Below are 16,389 nucleotides of genomic sequence, written 5' to 3'. Positions count from 1 at the left end.
TATATTATGAACATCCTCATTGAAAAGAGGGGGGGGGGGGGGGGTTGGCGCTCGTATCAGTGCTTATTACCGTCATTGAAGGTCTGCGGTTCCGGCCAACGAACCACCGAACACGATAAGCATCTATTACAACAAAATTAATTACGTCCCTTGTTTTTGCGCCACCACTAATCCAGACGTACACTGTATTCTCAAACAATCGTCGACTCAAAATTCTTCCTCTACTTTTTTTTTTCTAGTTGAATACAGCGTCATCCCTTGAGTAAAGAATACGCTACGGTTCCAACAATTTTGCGCATAGTGGCAATCAAACACAGTGATTATTTCTGTCGAGGGGCGGCGCTGCCATCCCTTTTTTGGGGGGGGGGGATTGAAGCGGAATGTTTAGTGGAGGAATGGAAATACGCGACATTAATAGCGGTGGTCACGGTTGATTGTATTAACTTTATTCTATGGTATTAATAGGTTGCTACCACGTCCTGTGTTTACTTAGTTCTCCTTTTGATAAGCTTGAAAATGTGTCAGCCTGCCCAATTTTCAACCCTTCATTACTTCTTTTGTAGGCTGTAGCTTGCCACGAAACGCAAGAACTGAGCACCAAGGTCAACAAACACAAAAACGATGTATTTCATTTATTCAGCTAAGCTAGCAGCAAAAATCAGAGCACGCGTCGTTAAGGTTCGGTCCTCTTTTTTTGTGTGTGTGACTGGGATGTTTTTATTGTTTTACAGGCGCGTACATAGATTTTCATGTAGGTAGGCTGGCGTGTGGATTTAAAGGATTGTTCATGTGATGAAATTATCCATATATATGTAGCTTATACTGCTACGTGTCGACATCGTGTGTGTTCGCGTACACCTTCGTTTAAACTGGGGAATGTACATGTGACACTGTTAAGACGCTTGTACCATTCGGTGATTTTATCTTGTCCCCTAACGATAATCGTCATCTGCCCCGCTTGCGCTTCTTTTCTTGTAAACTCTGCGCTTGCTACTTTCCTGTCGAGAATCTCACACTGCATGAAAACGCGCATGTCCTTCGTGACCCGGAAGAAAGGCTTGGCGTTGTGGGACACGATAATTAAGCCTTGCAAGGGTGCAAACTTTTGGATAGCTTGCTGTGTGTTTAAATTGGTTAATGCGTCGAACGGCCACAGCTTGGTGAAGGCTCACTGCGTGACATTGCGCGATAGATTTACCAATGTATATGTTGTTTTCAACCGCTCTTGAACTTGAATGTGTGTTCACAGGGACTGACTCAGCCCGCGGCGCTATAACAAGGCATTTTCACCTGTGCTCAAAAGGAATGGCCGAAACTAACTCGAGCGATGGCAGCAAAAAATTACAAAGGAATCGAAATAACTTATGTGAAGCGGAAAGCAAAAAGTATAGCACGCACCGCTCTCATCTCGCGCTTACATCGAACGAATTCTTGGACGATACACCGAAATCGACACATACAAGAACCCGATACAGAGTCTCAAATCAAAATGGTTTTACCAGCGAAAGAAAACGCAAAAGAAGAAAATGACAGTGCAGCAATTGAACCGTACTTATTTGCAACTAACAAGCAACTCAGGAATGAGCAAATACTGTGCAGCAGCTGGCAGTGTTGGAGCAATTGAAGAATGGTTCTTTGGGCGTGTATGTGCGCGGTTTCACGTTGTGCTAATTAACAACAATGGCCCCAACTACGATGACTTTCTCGACGGAAGAGGCACAGCGCATGTCGGGGGCAAGAATTATTCGCCACTATATATATATGCACACACAAACTGACATAACTGTACCAAGACATTAATTAAAATGTAACAGCTCACTAAAACACCAGAAAACAAACTGAGTGCAAAGATTCCAGCTGTTAACGGGCGTTTATTTATTTCATTCGGCAAAACGTAAACGCGGTCGCTTTCCGAATAAAAACCCACGAAGGAAGACACTGCGGAATTCTTGGTCACGTTTGTTTATGCATAACACTCGTCTAAGCGCGCACTTTAGTCAATGCTTGCTACACTTTGATATGTTTTGCGGCTATGTTAACATACCTGCAATTCGTTAAGCGATTGCGTTTAACATAGAATACTCAACATTTGTACGGCACCACCATATAGACATTTCGCTTAAAAATTATGTCTGTAGACAATATGTAGCCTGTGTCACCTAAATTTCGGTCGCAGACAAAAAAAAAGAATTGATGACTTTGCTACTCGTTGAAGATCGGCAAGCGAACTTTCTTCTTGAAGGCACTTTCTCGCCACGGAGTTGTTTTCCTTCGTCCATACGCCATGACGAGGCCGGTTTTAACGTGGTGCTGTAGCCGAACGTAGCCGAACCAATCCGAGGTCACTGCGGTTGGTACAGCACGGTTGAGCCACAAGGAGCTACGATGCTGGCGTACGTGAAATACCACGACGGATATCGGGCTATTTTGCCCACCAGCCTCATCAAAGTTTTTTCTCCGAAATCCGAAGAAGATTTCGATAAAGGCAAAACCGTCCAGGCGTTCTGGCGGAGCGAGGACGGTTACGTGCAAGGATACTACCCAGCCTTTGTTGTCGCTCTGGCAGGTGAGTGCCCTGCAAAATTTTCACCTCTCTTGATGGTTTTCTGTTGCGGATATGGTCAACCACATTTCTTGCCGGCTGGATGTATGTGAAGCGTAGATTTTCGCTAAGTTGCCGTCGAGAACCGACGTGTGCAATGTCGTGTTCCTTGCACGTGCCAGTATTGTTGATCTAGCCGGCGACGCATGTCATTCGTAATGCGGGTGTGACACGGGCACTTTCGATCGCTATCGAGCCCGATCGGGGCCGAAAGTGGCCCGTGTGCATTAAGTATAACATTCACAATTTATTGTTTGCACACGCAACTGTTCTTATGCCAGCACGTGTGCATGCATGAAATACATGACCGTGGATCTCGACAACGTTGCACCTGCGTGCTTGTCTAACGAAACGCTACCTGCTCTCATATTACTTTATGTACCGTACGATTCTAGCAGTCTGTGAAGGCCAGATTGCCAACTATACTTTAATACTTTATCATAGTTTTGCATGTTACTAAATTGGCCTTAACTGAATTCAATTATTAACTAATAAGTGTCAGCATCACTGTACTGTTCGCCGACGCTTGTGAATAACTTGTACTTTATTAAGTTGCTTTTCCGCGTCTGTTGGTGTCATTGTAATGCCGCTTCCAGCTGGTAGTAGTAAGTATTCCAATTATATACTTTTAAGTTCGCTGCTAGTACTTGTTTCACAAGTTACTTGCAAATTGATTTTTGTTTGAAATGAATGTCGCGAACGCGCTTGCTGGTCCAAATATTTAATTTCTTTTGCCTCTGTGAAATGCCTTCGAGTGCCTTTGTGATGCAACAGCATTTTCTCAATACTGCTACAGAATTTTAGTGGTCACTTTAGTTTTGCAAAAGCTGTTGCTCAGAAATGAACTTGAACAAAGTTGTGTTTAGGAGTAAACAGAAAAAAAGAAAACATTTTGGCCCAATTTTCTTACACTAGTACACCTGGTGGTCTTTGTTAAGCATAACCTACGTGATATGTTTGTCATAGCTGCCCTTTCTCTTAGTGTCGTCACAGCCACTACAGTGCTCCGTACGTTTTCATCACTGTGCACCACTACTTTAGAAGATCCATCGAGGTGGTGTAGTTGCTTCATCATTGGGATGCTGATCCCAAGGTCACATGAATAATACTGGCCGTGACAGTTTGATGGGGGATGAAACGCAAAAATGCCCTTAAACTGTGCATTGTGGGGATGTTAAGGAAGCCAGAGTGGTCAAAATTAACCCAGAGTCCCCTACTATGGTGCGCCTCACAGTCATATCCTGGTTTTGGCACATGAAATACCAGAATTTCATTAAAGCGCCCCTGAAACGGTTTGGACAAATTTTGTAGATGCTTAGGGTACAGCTATAGTAAACCATTCGCACCACAGTTTGTGTGAAGCGTCTCATATTAAGGGAGCTACGGATGATTACAAGTTACCCTCCTCCATGGCCATGCATTTTCTCCAACTTATTTGCCGAGGCATCGGGGCTAAGCTCCACCTTCACTGGTGCTGCGTCATGATAGCACATCGTGTCGTCTACTTCCGGTTCTCTAGAACCAAGTGCATGAAGCCTCTCCGCCAGCAGCTTGGCAGTCGACTCTAAGGGAGAGCTATCGAAGCAGCAAAGCATTGCGAGCATTCTGTCACAGCACCAAGTGTGTCCAGTATTCCGGTAACCACAGGCGTGATGGGCATTTCGACGGATCGGTGGAGGCGTACATTTAAGCTGATGACGAAACTTTAGTGTAGACGTACGTGAGCTGCCTGATCGGTCTGCATGGTCCAGCCACCTGGTGGCACAGAGCTTGCAGCAAATACCTAATATTTCTCTAAACAAGTGTAAAATATTTACAAAAACAATGTGTACACGATTACGCACCTGAGGAAATATTACATCAGCAGCAAAGTAGAAAAGAGTTCATTACAGCTACTGTGTTTGAGCTCATGCTACCAGGTGGCTGCACCGTGTAGACCATTCACGTTTGTGCCTCTGCTCATCCCGTAAAATGGCACGGTCAAACGGCCTGACCCAGTCTGCTTGCGCTTGCATTTACGCAAACACCGGACACGTGAAACACTATTAGCCCAGGGAACGATCTACAGGGGCTCTGCGAGCACCGCTCGTGTGACATCAGGGCACGGACTCGCGCCTGTCTGCTGTAGTTCGGGCAGTGTTCGGGTGCCTTCTGCGGTGGTTTTGTTTGTTGGCTGTCGTTCCTTCTGCTTGTATACTCATGGTGGTAGTCTCAAATATATTTTTATGGCATCTTGGTTTGCGGAAATTTATTCAAAGAGCTTATTTCTTAGATGACGGTACAGTTCTCAAAGGCAACGCTACAATGCCAGCCGAAGGAGCACAGGCTAGCCCATTGCAGGTTTTTCATGCGCGGATTGACAACCGCAAGAACATAGCACATAAGAATCCAGTTATGATACCATACCTCCAGCGGTTCAGCAGGTATGTCACAAACGCTGGCAATGTACGACTTCAACAACAGTTACCTTGATTTTAATTCGCTAAAACAGGTTTGCTCATGACGAGTAGTTCATGGTATAATATTGAATTTTTGCATTTATTCACAGGAACACTCGGCAGAAACACGAGGACTTAACAGTGCAGTTTAGATTCTACCAGCACCACTTGCTTCTTTAACTGCTTCTGAAAATTAGGCGGTTCTTCACACGTTTATTTTAAGGGGCAGTTTTTTGAAGTAAAGCTAATTAATTGAAGCTTACAGCTGTTTGCAGAATATGAAAGGGAATGCACCAATGTATATTTCCTTTTCCATGGTGCATGTTCAACTCACTTGAGCAATTTACTGGTGTTTGCTGCTTGAGGAATATACACGACGAATCTGTTTGGCAAACTGACACAGGTTGCGCAGTCCAAATTTTTTTAGTGAGATGTACTTTTCGGACCAAGTGGCTGCAGCTAGAAAGAAGCTGAAGCATCATTCATTAGTAATATGGGACATATTGAATTTAATTCCCCGGTGCAGGGTCAAAACTCAAGTGAGACATGTAAGACTTGTGATGCCTTGCTTAAGAAGGTTTGCGAGATTTTCTTTTACATACTGATGAAGTGAATAGTTTTCCAATTGAACAACACTCGATCGAGACATAGTGAGGTGGAAGGTGCTTGACTTTTGCTTTTCTAGGCAGCCTAAGCTGCACTTGTGTACCTCAAGTATGCTTTAGGCATTACAATTGACGCTGCAAAAAACTGCCTCATGGTTTCAGTTCGAACTTGTAGTGAACTGATAGGTTTCATGAACAATGCGTGCTTCGCCATAATGACAGTGGGTTGCTTCTGTTGTGCGAGGGGTGTGCCATATTGTAGATAAAGGCCACTGAGGGCCACCATGAAACATTTCATCGCTTGCAGTTGATTAGCTCTTGATCTTAAGCACGAAACTTTTCTTTCAAGTAATTGCCACTATGGTTGTTTGTGAATTAACTCTACATAATGCGTCATCGTGTTAGCAGCCATGAGCAATTCGTTTTATGGGGTCTTGTTTCAGAGAGCGGCGAAAGTAGCAGCAAATGGTTTATACGAAATGAGCGCCTAGTTCTATCTTTTACACATTAATAAAGTGGCCATATTTGACTAGAACAACTCACCAGAGTAATAAGAATGATGACAGCTTCGCTGGGCCGTGTCTTTCTAACATGGATAACATGATGCCAAATAGCATGCTTTTTCTTCCATGTAGAATGCAGTATCTCTCGTAGCTAAGTACTAAGGCAATGGTAAATGTTCAGTGAAGCATCATACACAACTTCGCATATTGAGTTCGTAGACCTTCTTTTTACGAAAAATTTATAAACAGAGATGGCGCATATATGCATTGCAAAACCAGTAGATCCTTTTAACGCTACATAGCTTGTGATATCCAAGCTGTAAATTTTCTCGATTCACGCATTTTAGAAGAAAGAACTGGGGTTCAGGCATGGCAGCAGAAAGAAGCCGACATATCCTTCGATAAGTACGGTTCGAGCCACTCATACCTCAAAAATACAGGAAGGGAAGGAGCGCGCGTGGCAGCTGAGTGACTTGGAGCGAGCGGCGTCCTGGCCGTGACGTCACTCGCACGAGGGAGCCACTCCAAATTCTCTCCGCTAATTGTGGTAGTAATCCTGGCACCGATCGGTTGCCAACAGTATGATGCGCTGTAGCCACTCCGCTCATCTGCTGCCTTGCAGATACACGTGATGTCACAGCTTGACATATTGCCAGTTGCTACGTGTGCGGCCCACAATGTAAAAAGTCCGAACCATGGTGCTTGCAAAAATAAAGATCGAGATCAACCTTGACCCCGGAGCTCTTGTCCACACGGAACACGTAACACAAGCAAATAACACTTGCTTTATGCTGGAGGTGCTTAAGGGTATTGAAAAATTGTCTTTGTGCATTCTCTTTCTGTTACTTTCTTTTTATGGAAACAAGTTAACTAACATTACAACTATTGCAAACAACATTTGTTCACCATAAAGTTGGAAAAATTATCGATGACGCACCCTGGGCAGCCAATCGGATAGCTCGCCCTACTAGCATCATTAGGGCAATTTATGTCAAATGGTTAGGGGCGGCTGCAAATTGAGCCGAGCGGTGTGCTGCGATCGGCAGTAACGTACATTTATAAAACCCTATAATAAATTACATGCTTTATGCGGAGCACTTAGATGCGTCATTTAAAGATAAAACAGACCTACTCCAACGACTCAGTATGTTTGTACAAAATCGTGAAAATTGTTTCAGGGTCCCTTTAATTAGATCGTGTTAAATGTTGTACTCGCTGTTAAATAGGGAGGAAAATGGCAAGGTAGCACTCAAATAGCAACACAATCAGTGTTGGTGGTTGCTAAATTCTCCCCAGTAGGTTATGACGAATGATGGGCTTTCATAGATTGCAACATGGCATCAATTGTAGCTATGTATGCCTAACCAAAGGTTTGTATCATAAGAAGCCAACAAACACTGACACCTAGGACAACATAGGGCAAATGAGCTGTGCTTAATAAATGAAACAAAGAAACACTAAATTAATGGAATGAAAGTGGATGAAGAACCAATTTGCCGCAGGTGGGGAATGATCCCTCAGCCTTCACATTTCGTGTGCGATGCTCTACCAATTAAGCTACCGTGGCGCCATTTTCCCATCCACTTTCTTGGGTATTTGTTTCCTAGCAGAACCCTGGGAGTGTTATGTTAGCCAGTGCCACCACTCACAGACGGCGGCGGACGTAGAACGCCCTTTCTGCCGCAGGCGTCATGAGAACGTGGTCTTTTTGGGTGAAGGCAACCGCGGTCAATAAACCCACACATGCTACCTGAAGGTATCAATGTTGGTCAGTGTTACTCAATCGGTAGAGCATCGCACGCGAAATGCGAAGGTTGTGGGATCGTTCCCCACCTGCGGCAAGTTCTTTTTTCATCCACTTTCATTTCCATTAATTTATTGTTTCTTGATTTCATTTACTAAGGACAACTAATTTCCCCTATGTTGTCCTTGGTGTCAGTGTTTGTTGGCTTCTTGTGATATGACAAATAAAAATCAGGCCCCTCCGTTAACCCCTTTTGTCTTGTTTAACCAAATGTTCAAGCATACATAGCTGCAGTTGTATCCGCAGTGATGATCACACAGGCACACATTTAAACAAATAAAGCTGCAGACACTGATTATGCGGCTATCTAATAGATGCACATCTGCCTCCTGGTCCTTAACCACTGGGTGTAGCCAATTCTTTGTGAGTAAGGTTCCTGTGCCTGTGCTTATTTGGAGCTGTTGTATGATGAGAACCGTGCGTTGTACAACAGCCGTAAACAAGCACAGGCAATGGAACCTTAAGGTCATCATACAATGGTTATTATATAGGTTGTGCTTTTAGTCTAGACTTTGCTATGCACTTTATCATTTCATTTTTGTATGTTCCAAATATTCCGATACATGCCACTGGTAAAAGTCTATTGCTTTTTATCTAGGTGGTCTGGACTCCCTGCGACTCAAGATAAAAAGCATGCGGGAGCCATTTCCAAGGCTAATTGAAGCAGAAGAAGAGGAGGCATCATCGAAGAAGAAAGAAGTGGGTTTTACTATGTGCTAAAGCTATAGAATAATTTATTGTAGTACACAATATGGTAGAAAATTTGGTGTAGCACTGAGCATCTATTGAATCCTTGTTTGTGATGAAATAAGCAAATAACTTGAATGTCACTGTAAGTCTTTATTTGTTGAGTGATTTCAGGTAATGTTATTAGGTGACCTTGGTAATGACCTTGGTAGGAAAAGAGCTCAGGGTGACTGACAAATTTGGTTGGTTTGTGCATGAAAAATTATAGGTCATGAGAAGGTGGTGTGCAGCATTTGCGCATTCTGTTGCTTTTTTTCTAAGTTTGCTTGAAGTTTAGGGATGTGTATCACAGTAAAATTGAGAAAGATGTTTGATGATATTGCTGCAAACTTTATGCACACAGCACAACATGCCAGATAATTTCTCTGGCCATCAGCCTTCTGCGTGTGCATTGGATTTTATAATAATGTATGTTGGGCCTGCAGGGGCACATTCTTCTGCAAACTTTGTCTACCTTTAACTGGAAGGAGTTGCAAAGTGGAATGTTATAAGTTAATTATGTGGTTTATCAATCACTTAATATTGTGGCACTGGCTCATCACAGCAAGACTGACAGGACAATGGGATAATAACCATTTCATTGCTACATGCATACCTGCCCACTCTCCTGAACTTTTCTTAAGGTTGACCTTGGGCTCCTGCTACATTTTTATGAATGTCTGATCAATTCTACAGCATCAATGATAGGGTAGCAGTAGTCGTAATCAAAATCAATAAAAGGTATAAATTAAAGGTAGTACAAACATAAGCCCCAACATCCAGTCACGACGATGAGGAAGTAGATCAGTTTTATGAAGATGTTGAATTAGCGATGAGGAAAGTGCAAACGCAGTATACAGTAGGAATGAGGGACTTCAATGCAAAAGTGGGGAAAAGGCAGGCGGGTGAACAAGCAATTGGCAACTACTGTGTCGATTCTAGAAACGCTAGAGGTGAGATGCTGGTAGAATTTGCAGAAAGGAATAAGGTGAGAATATATAATGAACACTTTTTTCAGGAAACATAGCAGCAGAAAATGGGAGGGACCTGGAAAAGCCCTAATGGTGAAACAAGAAATTAAATTGATTTCATACTTTCTGCCGATCCCAGCATAGTGCAGGATGTGGAAGTTATAGGTAGGGTAAAACGTAGCGATCATAGGGTAGTGAGGGCCAGGATCCACCTCAATTTAAAGAAAGAAAGAGCAAAATTGGTCAAGAAAAAACAGGTCAACTTAGAGGCAGTAAGAGTAAAAGCAGACAAATTTAGGCTGGTACTTGCAAACAAATATGCAGCCTTAGAACAGAGAGATGATGACATAGAGGTAATGAATGAAACCGTAACGAGGCTGGCTTCAGAGGCAGCAATTGAAGTGGGAAGCACGGCATCAAGGCAACCAGTAGGCAAGCTCCCCCAAGTAACAAAGGACCTAATAAAGAAACAACAAAGAATGAAAGTGTCAGGGCCTTGCAGGACATGAAACGGGAGAGAGCAGCAGGAGCGAATGGAATAACAGTCGATTTAAACATAGATGGAGGAGACATAATGCTTGGAAAACTGGCGACTCTCTGAAGTGTCTATCGACTTCGAGTCCCAGAAAACTGGAAGAATGCAGACATTATGCTAATCCACAAAAAGGGAGACATTAAAGAATTGAAAAATTATACACCCATTAGCTTACTCCCAGTATTACATAAAATATTTACCAAAATAATCTCCAGTAGAATAACGACAACACTGGACTTTAGTCAACCAAGGGAGCAGGCTGGCTTCAGGAAAGGTTACTCTATAATGGATCACATCGATGTTATTAACCAGGTTATCGAGAAATCCGCAGAGTACAATAAACCTATCTATATGGCTTTCATAGATTACGAAAAAGCATTTGATTCAGTAGATACCAGCAGTCAGAGGCATTGTGTAATCAAGGAGTACAGACCGCTTACGTAAATACCCTGGAAAATATCTACAGAGATTCCACAGCCACCTTAATTCTACACAAGAAAAGTAGGAAGATACCTATAAAGAAAGAGGTCAGACAAGGAGACACTATCTCTCCAATGCTATTCACTGCGAGCTTGGAAGAAGTATTCAAGCTATTGAACTGGGTAGGCTTGGGAGTAAAGATAGACGGCGAATACCTCAACAACCTTCGGTTTGCCGATGACATCGTTCTATTCAGCAACAATGCACACGAGTTACAACAAATGATTCAGGACCTTAACAGGGAGAGTGTAAGAGTGAAGTTAAAGATTAATATGCAGAAGACAAAGATAATGATAAATAACCGGGCAAGGGAACAAGAGTTCAAGATTGCAAGTCAACCTCTAGAGTCTGTGGAGGAGTAAGTTACTAATCACAGGGAACCCGGACCATGAGAAAGAAATTCACAGAAGAATAAAAATGGGTTGAATCGCATACGGCAGACATCATGAGCTCCTGAACCGGAACTTACCGTTATCATTGAAAAGGAAAGTATGCAATCAGTGCATTTTACTGGTGCTGACATGCGGCACAGACTTGGAGGCTGACAAAGAAGCTTGAGAACAAGTTAAGGACCGCGCAAAGGGCGATGGGACGAAGAATGCTAGGCGTAACCTTAAGAGACAGAAAGAGTGCAGTATGGATCAGAAAGCAAACGGTTATAGACAATATTCTAATAGACATTAAGAGAAAAAAATGTCGCTGGGCAGGTCATGTAATGCGCTGACTAGATTAGCGTTGGACCGTTAGGTTAACAGAATGGGCACCAAGATAAGGGAAGCGCAGTAGAGGACGGCAGAAGACTAGGTGGTGCGACAAAATTAGGAAATTTGTAGGTGCTGGTTGGAATGGGTTGGCGCAGGACAGGGGTAATTGGAGATCGCAAGCAGAAGCCTTCGTCCTGCAGTGGACATGAATAGGCTGATGATGATGACATTATGCATCACCAAACCTTGACATAGCTTAGTGCACAAACACTGCACTTCACCTTTACATATGTTTTGTGATTCTTCAGTATTTTAATGAGATTTGGTAGGATGCATTTCGAAATCAGGGGTTCAGTGGCATTAAAAGCGTAAAAAAATTGTAACTGTTTATTACTGTTTGGTCAGCCTTACCCGAGATTACCCAAATATTCCACCATCAAGTTGCAGGAGCAGCCCACGAGCAGGACAACAAAAAGAAAGAGGCTGGAAGCCGCCAGCGTTCTTCACGAGCGGATAATTGCTCAGTCGCACAATGGAGGAGCAGAATCACAGGTTTGTACCTGTAGGGATCATTTTGTTGGCACTCCAATCTGGTTAGTACAGTATGTCTAAGGGGACATGCAGCATGGTTTAAAAAATTATTTTTTACGCAGATGTTGGTTTTGCTTCAAGAAGTGTCATTTGTTTTGCCACCGGAATATTGTTCATGATTATTCAGCCATGTTTCTAACTATTGGTTTTCTTATTTATATATAATTTCAGAAACCTTAGGTAACATTTGGAAAGACAAGTTTCTATAAATGAAAACACCTATTTCATGTCCAGCATACTTGGAAAACAAGTCTGATGCAAAACTAGCAGAAAACAACGTATTGGACGGTTTGCAAAAATACCGTTGCGCATGCGCGAATACGGCTGTCACGAGCGCCCTCTACATGGTTAGGTACGAGAAGCAGACGAACAACCAACGCTGCTATAACGCGCCTTGAGACGACGGTTTGTGGTGGTTATGATCGCGGTATTTTGGTGAAAAGGACGGCTTGTTGTGTTGCATATTGTGCACAAAGTGTTTCACCAGCAAACAGAGCACGAGTTTATATCGGTTTCCGTCCTAGAAGAGCTATCCGGCGAGGAAAGCAGCATGGATAAGCGACGGCCGGAGATGCCATCACAGCACACAGCTTGCTCGCTCCTCGCAGAGCCCGTTCTCATCGCGCTATTTGCTGCTACTGAATTGTCATATGCCAGCGCTGCGAGGTAATTTCGGGCCGCAAGCTTCGAGACACCTTTAAACGCAGCCGCATTTTGCCGGAATAGGGATAGCTCAAGATGGGGGGACGAGAACGGACAGCGCTTGCGAACGCGGAGTGGTGTCACTCAGTTGTCGCTGATATGTTATACTAAATATTATACACTGATATCAAAAGTGTGCCTCATATGACAATCAGCGCTTAGTACTACGCCACTGAAGTGATCGAAACACACCATTCGAGGGCAGTTGGTGCGACCGACAGGCAGCGCGGAGCGACCACCAAGCGACGGAGTTCGGCTGGTTTGCTCTTTTCTGCCGACGGTGTACAGATAGCCAAATGTATTTCTTATTTAGCCTTTTAATATTGATGCATCAGTCGAAGAGCTCGCAAAAAACTATGGGTTCAATTCCTAGCAGAAGCTTCTTCGTTAGCGGCGACACCCACGGCCAGCGAGCAAGGCCTACCGTCTTCATCGATGGCAATTAGAGCGTATACAGTCGAGAGAAAGGTGCGTCGTTTGAGACATTCCCGTATTTGCCGTGCGCGAAAAAAGGACCGTCGTAACAAGTCAAAGAGCTCCGTAAAGCTTTGCTTTGTTCCAGATGGGCCATATTAGTAGGATAAACTCTCCTAAGCGGAACATCACGCTCGGTGGACTGACTTTGTCGGCAGCCGCCGATTGCTCGAGCCAGCAGGCCTAGCTCCCGGTTGTCGAAGCAGCAGCTGACGGCGCTTGTGATGAAAACGGAGCGGGCCATAAAGTGTTTATTTTCGTGAGTATTTTAGCGTCTGGACGATTATCTCGCGGTTAAATGAACGCAGAGTTAGTTCTCTCTATACTCTGTCGGCAGCAAAGAGCAAATAAGGCTAGCCGCCTTGCACGGTGGTCGCTGCGCACGGCCAGTCTGCGAAACCAAGTGTGGACACTCGGCGACACATCGGCAGCGTGTTTCGACGACGCGCACTCTGCTCTTTGTTAAAAAAGTGTATTTCGCTCGCATCAGTCTCGTGCTGGCATCAGCAGCCCCAAATATACGATATTTTTTATGTAATCGTCCTTCAGTGCCGAGCCTCGATGAGCCTGGCGAATAGTGGCAGTTATAGAAAGCAGATATTGCCACACGCGATCAGTTTGAGTGGTACGCTTCAAGAAGTCGGAGGTCTATAACATGTACGAAAACTGGAACGGAATGACGGAGTCTTCAATTATTTTTGATGCCATGAACACACGCGGTTGCCGCGGAAGAGGCCAGGCAGCAGCCGAGAAACGAAACTCGCTCTCTAACCACATACTCTCGCACGCAGAGCACTGCAGCTTTGCCTGTTGTTCGCCAGATGGCGCTCACTATTTTGCAAACCGTCCATTAGTAAACACGCAACATGACATGCTTACACTGACAGCAAGCTTTAAGACATCTGCTTCACAACTCCTTTTACGGATGCAATGTGCACATTATTCAAAGAGTTGGCACATGTGCAATCAGAATATTTTTAAAATGTATGTGACATATGTTATATTTTTTGTCTGCCATTGTTTCTTTAGCACCGTCTTCATGTGCACCTGCAAGGGATATACACCCAAAATTCAGCAAGCTGTTGTAAAGCAGTCTCGGCAGGAACCTTCGATGTCAGTCCCATTGTGCAGAAATCAATGGCAGAAATGCACTTTCAATGTGGTTCACTTCAAATTTCTCCCATGCCCTCTGTGTTTATTATACCAAAATCCTTATGTATGTCATGATCAGTGGAGAGCTTTCGTTTAGAACACTATGTGGAATCAATTTCTAAATATTGAACTTGTTGTGAATGTAAGCGAGTTCTGCTGAACACATTACTTCTTCACATAATTTATAAAAGTAACCACCGATTTCTGTTCCGACGGTTTGTTTGCTAAGCCTAACTGGGCGTTTTCTTGAATATCATGTAAATCTCTCTGGGATAATTAATTTTCTTGCTGTTTCAGGAGAACGAGGAACCTCAGGTGGAGGATAATAGAATAATTGCTGAGCTGAGGAAAGCATTACAAAAGAAGGAGCAAGAAAATAAAAAAATTGAAAAAAGAACTTCGAGAGGCATCATGTATCAACCAACGGCTAACAAGTGCCCTCCTGGACAAAATTGGTGAGGATGGGCCCTTTCCTTTTTTGTCTATAAAGATAACAGATTTGCTGGGTTCACCTCAATAACATTCCAACACAGATGAGTATCCTGGGTTACAGTAACGCTAATTACCTTATTAAAAAATGAAAACTATATTGGCAGGTTTTTATGCAGTGTCGTGATGAAAATGTGTAGGATTGAAATACTATTCTAAGGTTTCCTTGAAACTGACGCATATAGGTGTCTTTTATTTTTCTTTTCATGAGTATAGTTAAACCAACTTATAATGGTGAATGAGCCGTACTTTGGAACATGAGTGATGCATTCGGGGCGGTGCGGCACGGCAGTGAGATGGCTGCAGCAGCAGAAATATCACTTGATCATATTTCTTTCACCAACAGGAAAATTTTGCAGTTGTGCGGGGTAGAGCTAATATGCTGCAGCGTGGACTCTAGTTCACGGTAACTGCCATTTGTTTGCAGCCGGTGTGTAGAAAACTTCGCAGCAAGGTGCTGTGCCGCCAGTTGTACGATTATGTGAAATTTTATTTAGGCATTTATTTATATACTTCAGCATTTTTCATGTTCTTTGGTATAACAAAGAACAAGCTCCCCACTTCAAGCTCTTTTCTGTTAAATTACACCACATCTTTTCCAAAGAGAAAGCAGCTCGATGTGGTCCATGGGGAGGTAATGAAGGAAGTGGCAAGTTCATTGAAGGTGTCAGCTTTTGTTTCTTATTGAACTCATGTTATCTGTTTACTTGCCTTAATATTTAGAAATGTATATGTTGGCCAAAGCGGAAGCGTATAAATGAAAGCCTGAAGAAGCATGCGCAGAATGTCAAATCAAGAGAAGTTCAGCATATCAGGATTGTGTTAATTGAGGAAAGAAATGTGTTCCAGAACAGTGATTGTGTTGAAAATAAAGGCACTTGTGTTGGATAGGGGCTTTCTACATTGAGAGAATTGCAGGCAAATGTGTGTTCCAGAACACAATGTTTGTTTCGAAAAATAAAGGCACTCGTTAAGGATAGGGGCTTTCTAGATTGAAAGAATGGGAGACAGATGTGCCAGTAGGCCCTAGTTAAACATGCATTAGAAGGAATGTTTATACATTTATTGAAGCTCTCACTGATTTGAGCAGTTAGGTTCCAGCTGCGGTGGTTGTATGTCTTGCTTGGAAACTCCTGCGGTGGTTGTATGTCTCTGCAATTTGGAAACTCCTCAGCATGAATCATGTAGTATAAAGGTTGTAAACAAGGATAAAGTGCCTCAGAAAGGCTGGCCAATGTTTCAATAGGATGTATGTTCGTCAAAGGTGGCCTCGTCATCCTAGGCAGGTAAGTTTTAATGGGGTAATGGAGTGACGTCATGTGCAGTGAGTAGCGGCTGGCTGGAAGGAAGAAACTGAAAAGAAAATGGGCACTGTCATTTGACATCTCAGGCGTGGTTTCAAGATGAGGGGACAAGAGTAAGAAAGTGGGAAGGTGGCAAAAAAAAATGAAGGATTTAAGACGGTGCGGTGTTGGGGGAGTGAGACTTAGTGAGCCTTCAGAGGTGTCTTAGGTGGCATGCGTTTGTGGTTATAGAAGAGCGGGTCAGTGTGTGAGTAACAAAAAGCACCAGTTGAAAGAATGACTTGACTTGCATAGCAGCAATGTGTCAGG

The 16,389-nt window shown here is 43.4% G+C and overlaps 1 protein-coding gene across 4 annotated transcripts in view; it reads right to left on the bottom strand.

Annotated features, from left to right (window-relative positions):
• Positions 1–16,389, bottom strand: part of LOC139050526 (uncharacterized) — a 265,834-nt gene that overhangs the window by 113,618 nt on the left and 135,827 nt on the right. The window lies entirely within an intron of this gene.

Source organism: Dermacentor albipictus, chromosome 10 (genome assembly GCF_038994185.2).
Source record: "Dermacentor albipictus isolate Rhodes 1998 colony chromosome 10, USDA_Dalb.pri_finalv2, whole genome shotgun sequence".
Classification (NCBI taxonomy): domain Eukaryota; kingdom Metazoa; phylum Arthropoda; class Arachnida; order Ixodida; family Ixodidae; genus Dermacentor; species Dermacentor albipictus.
This window is presented reverse-complemented; position numbering and strand designations above follow the sequence as displayed.